Source organism: Arvicanthis niloticus, chromosome 3, assembly GCF_011762505.2.
Source record: "Arvicanthis niloticus isolate mArvNil1 chromosome 3, mArvNil1.pat.X, whole genome shotgun sequence".
Taxonomy (NCBI): Eukaryota; Metazoa; Chordata; class Mammalia; order Rodentia; family Muridae; genus Arvicanthis; species Arvicanthis niloticus.
In genome coordinates this window covers 85860740-85870695 of record NC_047660.1, presented here as the reverse complement: position 1 = coordinate 85870695, position 9956 = coordinate 85860740, and the positions used below count along the sequence as shown (strand labels likewise).

Sequence of the window (9956 nt, the reverse complement as noted above, 5' to 3'; positions counted from 1 at the left end):
CCAGGCTTCAGTCTATTCCTTTCCCAGCATGAGATTCTTGGGGAAATTCCAGTTCTGGGGAATAACTGTCTCAGTAGTCTGATTGCCACAGGGAGGAACACAGGGTTTCTTTTTGGATTATCTCTGCTCCTGCCAGGATGGTCACAGCATCATGAGAAACTGTCCTCTCCCTATCCATCATCATGGACCATCTGTCCTTTAAGTGTCCACTGCAGTGTAAAATGCCTTGGGTTCAGTAAGGAGCACTCACCTGTGCTCCAGTGTAGCTGTCCCTTATTAAAGACAGCCATACTTCAAAGGCTCAGAACTCTTCTCTTTGCCTTTCCCCATTCCTTAAACTTTAATCTCTTTTAACCACTTCCCAATTGTACAAGCTATGGAGCAGGGAAGACAAACCAGTGATGTCAACCTTTATCCTAGAACAAATTCTGTATGCTTTTCAGTAAGAGAGACAAAGAAATCTGTTCTCATAAATGGCAGTGTTACTGTCTGCTAATCTGCTTTGAAACAGAATTACCAAATTGTCTTAAAAGGCACTTTCCTTTTTAAAATAAACATATTGATTGTACCTACTTCAAAAGTTCAGTATGGTTATTTCTCTTATTTATACAACCTGTAATGATCAGATCGGGGAGTTGGTGTAATACTATCTCCTCAAATCTTTACCAATTCCTCCTGAAGAAACACTCAAAATCCCCTCTGCTAGCTCTTTCTAAATATATAACTGATTGTCATCCATCTTGGTTATCCTATTGTATTAGAGAACAACTTGTCTTCTCACCTCTGCTTTCCTGAAGGATCTGTGTCTTTTCATTAGCATCACAGGGCCCCAGGGATCATCTCTGAGTCAGGGAGGTGAGGCAAATCCTGTTCTATTACAGGCCCCTGGCAATGAGACAGCAGGCACATGCATGCATCATACCTGCTTGCCGAGGGCCTCAAAATCCTGCCTCCCACAGACAAGGATTCTTTAGCTGGGTGTTAGAAGCTCCTGTTACTTAATGGCATCATAAAGAACAGTTTCAAACTCAACCTCTAATTGAAGTACTTTTGGCAAAAGTTGGAAATTCATAGGGGTCCTTCTGCCAAAAGGTATTGGTAAAATACATGCTTGCCCATCTGGTAGGAACTGCAGTTTGGCATCACAAGGATAAGGAGAGAAGTGCTAGTGGAACAGATAGGGGAAGCCATAACAGTGGGTCTTCCCTAAAGTCGCCTGAAGGAGAAGGCCAGGAAAAGATTATAGTGGTAATTTTATGGAGGATTTCTGCCCCACTCTATCCCATAAAGCTCCTGATTAAACAACACAGAGTCATCAGACTTTATTAACAAACTTCTGGCAGGGCAGGTTCTGCGCTGTTCTAACCCCCCACCACTAGAATATTACTAATCAGATAAATGCCGTTACTTGCTATCTGAGTCTGGTTCTGCTTCACGTGTGTCCTCAATGCAAGCTTCTCTTGGCCACACACTCATGGTCCTTCCTGCCTCATGTTGAACTCCCCTCCCCTCCTCTCCTCTCCCCTCAGTACCTATTTGAGATCCCCTCACTCGATCTGAAGTCCAGCCTTTCTCTCTCCTCTGCTCAATCACAAGCTCCAGCCTTTTATTCACCAATAAGAGATTATTGGAGAGCATTCTTTACAGCAAAATGTCCATGTTCAGATTGCAATCTGATCTTGGGGCACAGAACTCAGCATCTGAATACTCAGTGCACAAGTCCAACCCCAACAAAAGAGTGCTGTCTTCTCCACCACAGGGGATCTGTATGTGTCCTGCAGTACCTTTGACCTTTGAACTATAAATAGAAACATACTCTGGAAAAGAAGAAAGATTTTAGTAAGAATTGTAGAGGGAGAAGAGGCCCATCTTGAGAGATCAAGAAAAGCCTCTGTGATAAGAGATGTTTTTTTTTCAAGATGGAGATGCCTTCCATTGCTGAAGACATACCAGGGTCTTCCCATTATACCTGTATTAAAAATATCTCCAACACAGGTTTTTGTCTTTTTATCAGTCTTCTCATTTTCATTTTGCAATTTCTTCTTCTTTGGTGTTCCAACATAGCTGGCCTGTCTTCAGTTTTCCCAGTTTACCTTGTCCTCTAGATCCTTCATCACAGGATGTTCGAACATCAAGTTAACTCTAATCATGTTAATTAGATGGTCTGGTCAAACCTGTTCTCAACTCAGGAGGCAGTTCCTTAGAGAAAGCTTTCCTGGTCTTATTAATAAATTGGTTCCTTTCATAGTCTGATGTATCCTTATAATTTGCATTTTAATGTTGATGCTTTCATTTTGTGTATAGTTATTACTTTCATACCACAATAATTCTCTGTAAGTTCTACTTATTGCTGGTACTAGAACACTGCCTTTAAGAGAATAGGCAAGCAATAAAATATTTACTGGAGAAATAAAAAGTGAAAATAAAAAATTGCTGAAAGAGAGAAATGAAATGGTGTAGAATAAATGAATGAGTGCTCACATTTGCCTCATGCTAGCTTCCCTGGATATAGAGCATCTCAACATGTAACGGGAACATGGGCTACCTGAATTTACTCCATACATATTTATATATTTTGGAAATCATAGGACACTACACAGGTGTAAGGGAGACTGCCCTTTATTTTCCACTGTCAAAACAATTGGCATACTTCCCCCCTCCCAAGTTTAATATACTGTGCATGTAATGTATTTTATATAAAAGTAGAATCATCTTCTTTTTGTTGTTTTTTTGTTTGTTTTCGAGACAGGGTTTCTCTGTGTAGTCCTGGCTGTCCTGGAACTCCCTCTGTAGACCAGGCTGGCCTCGAACTCAGAAATCCACCTGCCTCTGCCTCCCAAGTGCTGGGATTAAAGGCGTGCACCACCACCGCCCGGCAAGTAGAATCATCCTATATGTATGTGTTGCTTCTTTCTCTTCGTGATGTTATTCTCCGTGGTTGGCGAGAATGCTTTTGAACTCTTTAAAGTGCTAAATATATTCTACTGCATAAATGATAGTATTTTAAATACCTTCCCATCCATTGTTGCGGTTCATCAGTTTATCCGTGAATAGTTAATATTTGCGGGAGCCGCAAGGCCTTGCAGTAAATCAGGTAAAGCAAAGAATTGGGACAGGAGGAGTTTGGGGAAAACGAGGTAACTTTTTCCAGGGAGCTGAAGAACATTTATTTATTCGTTGTTGGGTGGTAGGCCCGGGAAGAGTACCTGTCAAAGTAGGACTCTCCGTGGCTCAGGTGTGTGCCCTGGCACGCTTGCCTGACCTTCAAACACTCACCCCTCCTTCCCACAAGGCTAGCAACCCAGCAGGCTTATGCTGTGACTGGAGTTTCACCGCCACGCGCCGCCACGTGCCGTCTCATACCCGCCCCCTGCTGCTCCCGGCCACGCCCCTCACACGCGGCTTTCCAGACGCTGCTCGCGGCCCCGCCCTCGGGAGGGGGGAACTTCACTACTGCTGCCCGCCCTCCAGTATAGCCACGCCCTAGTTTCGAGGCCACGCCCTCGTAATCCGGGCCCCGGGGCTGCCCCGCCTCCCAGGCCGCTCGCCGGCGCGGAGGCGGGACCCTGCGCGATGACGTGGGCGGGCGTGCGCGTTGACGGCCCGCGTCTCTGTTAGTCAGCGGAGCGGCCGAGGCCGGACGTTGCGGCCGAAACGCGGAGCCGCGAGCAGGTTTGAGTAGCGGCCGCGGCCACCGCGGGACGGCGCCGCTCTCCGCTACGGGCTTCCAGGTCGCTGTTGGCTGCACTGCCGGGTGAGTGCGCGGGCGCCGTGGTTCGGGCGGCCGCCGCCTTTCCCCGGCCGTGACCCCCTCCCGGGAACGCGCGCGGGGCGGGGGCTGCGCGGGAACAATAGCGCGGGCGGCGGGGGCAGTGGGGGGGCGTGGTCCACTCCGCGCGACCTGGCTTCACCGCTCCGGCCGGCTTCAGAGTCGCGCGGGGGGGAATGGAGCGGGTGGGCGGCAAGTTCGGAGGTGCTCCCGCGGAGGTCGGGCCGACGCGACCGTGCATACGTCTCCCGCACCCACGGGTAGCGTGTTTTGACTGTGGGCGGTTTCTTTGTGCGGACGTGAGTGCCGCGACGCCGAGAAGAGCCGGGTGGCCGCGAGCGCGCTGGCCTGCGGGCCGCGCCTTGAGAGGGGCGCCTGGCGCTGACCTTTTGACTTTCCCCCGCCGCTGTCTCTTTGTCTTGTGCTTGGGTTCCTAGTCCAGACAAGGTAGAACCAAGTCCATTTTAAAGTACCATAAGGAACGCTTTACATTGTCATTCCTGAAAGTTTCCTATCCCACCGGGAATTTAATAACATGTTGACCACACGGCGTCCGGTAGTTGCTATTTTTACTTCTGAAATTAAGTGATCTTTTCAGTAGAATTCTGGTCTGTCGGTCTTTTGTGTTTTGAGATCAGCATCCACCAAGTACCTGGTCAGTTAGAACATATGTTTATTTCATTCATTTATTTGTTAGAACTGTTAGAACTGTATCCAAATGAAGAAGATGTGAAAGCCAAGAGAAAGACCCTTAAGAATTAGGGTACTATGGAACAGAATAGGTGTGCCTTTAAATGAGACGATTATATAAGGGATATATGTTAAGTAAGGTATTTGGCTCATTTTACTGGAACTTCCAAGGATAATGTTATGTTAGGAAGAATATCTAGATTTGGAATAATATACCATCTTTATTCTTAAATTTCCCCCTCCTCTTGTCAGTTTTCTTGTCATTGGTACTGGTTACTTCAGTTCTCTTATTGAGGCTGTTAAACCTGGGAGGTTTACTGCTGTGTCTGATGAAAGCAAGCAATCAAAATGGTACTTAGAGGCTTATGTTGCATCATTTCTCCATCACCAAGCATGGAAGTCATATTCATTGGGTTGATTAAAAGACTTTTATAGAAAAATTTAAAATTAGGCCTTAAATTCTCCACGAAGTTTCAGTAATGTCTCATACCACTCTCAGTTAGCTAGACCATAGATTAATAGAGGGTACTACCTGTTAAGACCACCAGAGGGTTTGGAATCGCTTTTTTCACTTCTAGGCCATTAACCACCCCTGATTTTTTTTCTATATAGTTAATAAAATAGAGAATTGTGGCTTGTGTGTCTGTATATTCATATATGAAAAGTTGAGCATCTATACTTAAAAGTGAGAGTTGCTCCAAAATCTCCAAATGAAACACCTACAGTCTCTTGTAGATGAAGGGCGTTTACTTGGTACTTTGTCATCACAGTTGAGAACTTTGTTCACTTCCAGTATTTTAAATGAGGGCTTTCTCCAGTCATATGTATGAATACACACAGGCACAACAGTGATGTTTCATTAGAAACCTAATATGACTGCATTTATCTCCCTTAAAAAATTATGGTCGTGAGTGTGCTTGCATGATGTATTTTGTGGGGTGGGGTCACACATGCCCCTGTGTGCATGTGGAAGCCTAAGAGCAACTGTGTGGGTTTGGTTCTCTTCTTCCACCGTTATGTGGGTTCTGGACTTGAAACCCAGGTTCCCAGGCCTTCAGGGCAAGTATCTTTACCCACTGAGCCATATTTATCCTTTTGTGACTTTTATTTGTGATTATTTCACAAGGTTTTTGATGATTTAAGTTGAAAAGTACAATAGCTTATGTAAATGTATTTTATAAATATTTCTAGTAGTTTAGAGTTGCTTAATTTTTTTTAGAGGCACTTATTAGAAAGATTAGGTTTTAACTTCTACTCCAACTTTTATATTTCTGGTAGTTTAGAGTTGCTTAATTTTTTTTAGAGGCACTTACTAGAAAGGTTAGGTTTTAACTTGTACTTCTCCAACTCACAAAGCATATGGGTTAAAACTCCAAGTTTTTGTGCATTTCCACCATTTGAAAACTATTTCTTTTCAGTATGAAAGTAGTTCAGCTAAACTTATTTACTGGTAAGATAGGAATGAAAAAAATAAGAAAATGACTTTATGAGATACAGGTCTTGAGGCACAAACTTTTATTGCTTTATCTAGTTAAATATATTGGGTTCTGGAACGGACTCCAGAATTAAGAAATTATTTGAGTGATTCAGACTCTGTATAGATTCAGTTAGGTTGTTTTCTAAATTCTGTAGGTTGTTCCCTAAAGTCTGTTGTTTAAACAGCTTTTTTTGTTGTTGTTGTTTTTGTTTGTTTGTTTGTTTGTTTTTTTGTTATTTAATTCACATAAAAGAGTTGCCCTTACAGAGTATACTTTTCAGTAGTTTATTCGTATAATTATGCATTCATCACTACTATACTATTCTGGATCATCATAAAGAACCCCCTCCCCCTTTAAAAAATATCTGGTGTTTGAAAGGAAGAGAGTATGAAAGGAAGAGAATATGTTCATATGTTTCCTTAATGAGTTTGTCATGACAGACTAGGAAAACTATACGCTTCATGCTTCTTTCAATCCTGAGAGAAATTACCTGGAAAAGAAATTAGTATAAGACTAAATTGAGGCACAAATGGTGGAACATGCCTGTAATCCCAGGATTTGGGATCTAAGGCAAGATGATTTGAGACTATTCTGGGCCCCAACCTAAAGAATAAATTGTATCCAAATGGATACAGTTAGGATTATAATTATTTGTTCCATGACTTGTATTGTGGAAATGGGCTGGAGAAGATACTAGATGGCAGTGAAACAGTCATTTGTTGTTAATAACTAGCCATAAGCCATCCTAGTGGTATTAAGGGGTTGCTGAGTAGGAGCCAGTTTCTTGTTGCTTTGCCTTGCCTGTCACTTGACAAATTTGAGACATCTCCATACTTGAGATGCTTTACCTCAGGTGTAGAAGTATGTCTGATGAGTGAGTTCTCTAGAAGACTGGTCAAGTCAGTAGTATGGATAGTAGCATTTCTGACTGATGTAGGACAAGGAAGTCATAACTAACCCTGGAGCTTTACACATGAATCACTTGCTCATTGAACTGTGATGCTTGTTGTCTCAGTCTTGATCACTGCCTGACCATCCAGGGCTGTGCATTCCTACCCTAATGCAGCTCTAGTTTTAGAGAAGAGTCAAGATTCAGAGTTCACTAACAGGTGACAGGAGTACTGACATGAGTCATCCTGTCATTCAGAGCAGTAGGTGGACCTAAGACTGTCCTGGAACCTCTGTTTCCTTGTAGTTTATCATCAGAAGTGTGGAATCTGTGCTAAAGCTGTTCATTGGAGTTGTTGAGTACTGGAAAACTTCAGGCAAGAGAAGTAAGAATCAGAGAAAATTATAAATTTGTTCCAGTATCAGACTTATGCAACAGTTTTTGATAAAAGCTAGATTTTTTTTTTTGAATGGCAAATTCTATTTGCTTCACAGCACCTTACCTTCTGATGAAATAAATACTCTTCCAGGACTATAGAAGATGGGAAAATGGGGAATTCATTATCCCAAGAAGTTTTGGGTTTAAGGCATGGTTACACAGTGAATTATGCTCTTTTAAAGGATGGGAAAAGCCTCCCACTACCAAAGCCTGCTGCAAATCTCTGAACACTTTAGGTTGGGGTGTGTGTGTGTGTATGTGTGTGTGTGTGTGCCCTTTGAGAAAATTTGTGACATTTTCTCTATGATATGAGTTATATCTAAAATAGAACAAATAATCTGTATCTCCTGTTACATCTTTAGAGATTTCAGATTTGGTTAAAATTTGCCAATTTTTTAAAAAGTTGAGGAACCGAAACATAGGAAATGGCTAGCATGTCTTTAGGGTCATCTCCGAGTCCCACTCCATATTCCACATGTAACTAATTTTATGACTTGGCTAGTTCAGGTTATATAGCATGTCTAAGTCAGCCTTACTGTCATACACCTCATAGTGTCCTGAAGTTGAGTTAGGCAGTGCATGAGACTGCTGTGGTTCTTGGTAGTGGATAAGCATTCAGGAAGCTTTAGACTTTTCAGGAAAAAAAAAAAAAATCCGCCTAAGTGACTGCAAAATGTCAAGTGAATTTTTAATCATTTTGATGCACAGTACATACTCAGATTCTCCAGGATATGCCAGTTGTTTCTGTCTGCATCTCTGGTGGATTTGTTAAAGTTTAAAAATCTCAACTAATCTGAGTTGACTGAGATTATTTGTGTTGACATTTGGACCAGTAATCCTCTCTTGACTTAAAATTTGGAAACATTCCAAAAACAAGTAATAATCTCTGGTATAATGCCACCACTCCACCCCACATCCCCCCCTTTTAATGCCATTTCTCATAATGTATTCCCTATGCTTTCTTAGCTTTATTTTGGCAAATATCTGTGAAGTAGGAATATAGGAGCTGAGAATAATTCTAATCATGTAACACAATTGAAGAAAATGGAATGCTGTCTCATCTTTTATGTTTAATCTTATTGAGGCTTTTGACTTGAAGAATGCAAATTTATCAGAGATCAGGCAACTACAGCTGTTCTTTGGAGTTATTAGTATTCTCTGCAGTTTCTGGGGATATAATAAGTGGTATATGAAATTTCTTGTTCCTTCTTGGGGATAGCAACTATGAAGACACTGGTGTTATATAAGACAGATTCACTGAGAACCCATTCTATGCCACTTTAGATAGTAAAGTCAATCTCTATTCTATAGTCTGAGTCTAACTTCACAGGGAATAAGGACAAGCATGCAAGCATGTATGCAAGCAAGCAGAAGCAAATATGTTGGCTAGTTCATTAGGAATTTCTTTTGCCTATGAGATATTTGGAAATGTCCCAACCTTAACATGGATTAGCCTACCTTTAAAACTTTTTTTTTGTTTTATAAAGAGCAGAAAGCAAAGTATCTTTCCTAAATCTGGTTATAGTTGAAAGTGTACAGAAGAATCAAAATCACAAAAGGCAAACCTCACTGAAATTGTTTTAAAAGAGTATTAAAGTTTATGGAAAATAAGTGTTTCTCCAGTACTGAGAAGCTTTCTGATGCTCAGAGGACCTAGCCTGCCATGTTGCTAAGGACAGCTCCATATACCTGCCTTGCTTGGGAGGGAGCTTTAAATAAAGCATTGAAGACTTTAAATTTCCTGAAGGCTGAGGTAGGAACTCCCTATTCCTGAACTCTTGAGAGGATGGGTCTCTTACAAGTTATTTGAGTTAACTGGAGGTGATAGAGATGGGGAAAAAGTTATTGCTCAAAGACTAGAGAAAGGGTCACTTTACAGTGACAAAAGTCAAAGCAGTATGGCTTTGCTTTGTTACACTGAGAATTTATTTACACTTCATTTAATTGTGATGGAGAAGTACACCAGCTTTAATTAGCATTTCAAAGACACAGCAGTTAATCTTCTCACTGTGCCAGGACCCACTAGGAGACAGTGTTCCTGTGGATCCTTCCAAAGATAGGTGATTTATGTAGGAGTAAATATAGATCTTTCTTATTCGAAACCTTGGTCTGGCTGTATTTCAGACTTTGGGCTTCTTCTGTAAGATGAATTTCAGAAAGATGATAAATGTATCTACCATTTTGTGCAAATCCTGATAGGTGTATCCCCCCCCCAACCCCCAATATCACATTATTTAACTGATTATAAAGAAATACAAGTAAGGCATTAAGATCTATTCAGGGTCAGGTTTTTGCCATGTTTAACACAGTTCTTATGGGAATAAAAATCAGTAGAAGAGATGGCTCAGTGGTTAATAACACTTGCTGTCCTTACAGAGGACCCAGGTTATATTAACAGGACTTACAAGTGGCTCACACCTGTCTGTAACTTCAATTCCAGGAGATCTGACTTCTCCCAGCATGAAGTATGCACATGGTACACCTACATGCAGACAAAACATTAATACACATAATAATAAGTAAATCTAATTAATATTAATTTATTAATTTTTTTGTGATTGGATTTTTACTATATGGCCCTGGCTGGCCTGGAACTATACTCTTGCCTGTGTCTCCCTCCTGGGTACTGTGATTAAAATCTGTTTTAAATAAAACAGTAGGAAGTGTAAACAAATAGGTAAGACTGCAAGAA

At 41.6% G+C, this 9956-nt stretch overlaps 1 protein-coding gene across 4 annotated transcripts in view; it reads left to right on the top strand.

Moving 5' to 3' along the window:
- Positions 1-3549: 3549 nt before the first annotated feature.
- Mapk8 (mitogen-activated protein kinase 8) overlaps positions 3550-9956 on the top strand; it is a 55043-nt gene continuing 48636 nt past the window's right edge. For 2 of the 4 annotated variants that reach the window (XM_034497309.2, XM_034497310.2), the window contains exon 1: positions 3593-3754. The gene's annotated coding sequence lies outside the window, so the exon portion shown is untranslated. Of the gene's footprint in view, positions 3755-9956 lie in introns of all 4 variants that reach the window. The other 2 variants (XM_034497311.2, XM_076931455.1) reach the window with 2 other exon arrangements.